We start from the raw sequence: 847 nt of genomic DNA, 5'->3' as shown, positions 1-847 counted from the left end.
CGAAGCCCGGGAGCCTCGGAGTTGAACTCACAAAATGGAAGCCGCGCGCTGATTGGGCGCCGCCACTCCCGGACCTTTAATAAAGAAAGGGGAAGGAAAAGATAAATGCAAAAAAGGGGGACTCTCTCCTCCGTTGGTGGCTGGAGGAAGAAGGGGGGGGGGTGGAGAGAGAAGCATGTGTTTAGGACAATTACAGGGCGCTCCTCTCCAAAAATAAAAACAGAGCAAAAAGCTTCTATCACCCAGGTCCAGGCGAGGGCTACATCCTCCCAGGAATGTGAATGCTAATTTGGTTAAAATCCTGGTTTCCCCTCCCTAGCTCAGCACCACGGGGGAGGGGGTCTCGGGGCAGAAGGAGGAAGCCGGAGCGAAGATACCTCGATTGCAACTCGTCTCGAGTCGTCTTGCCTCCCCCCACGGTTCCCAGCATCTAAGCACACAATCATACACACACACCCCTCAAAAAACCCAGCCCTTTCCCCCAGCCCCCACGAGCCCACCTCCGGTCTTGGCAGTTTGGAAACAGTTTTGGAGGCCCCAGGCGCACGCCGCGGCCGCCGCGGCTCGGAGGGTAGCCCCAGCCGCGGGAGGTAGAGCCCGGGGAGACCCCCCCTCCCCCGCCAGCCAAGCCCCCCACCTAAGTCCCAGCAGAATAAATAAATTAAAAGGCCTTCCCCCGGGGAGGGGGGAGGCAGTGTGGGAGCGCGCGAGTGAGGGGTGGGGGGCCGCTGGGGCCCGGGGCTTTGGCGGCGCAGCTGCCGCCGCCGGGAGAGTGCCTGGGGAAGCGGCGAGGAAGGAGAGGGGAGGAGGAAGAGGAGGAGGAGGAGGAAGAGGAGGAGGGTGAGCG

This window comes from Leopardus geoffroyi, chromosome D3, assembly GCF_018350155.1.
Source record: "Leopardus geoffroyi isolate Oge1 chromosome D3, O.geoffroyi_Oge1_pat1.0, whole genome shotgun sequence".
NCBI classification, from domain to species: Eukaryota; Metazoa; Chordata; class Mammalia; order Carnivora; family Felidae; genus Leopardus; species Leopardus geoffroyi.
This window is presented reverse-complemented; position numbering follows the sequence as displayed.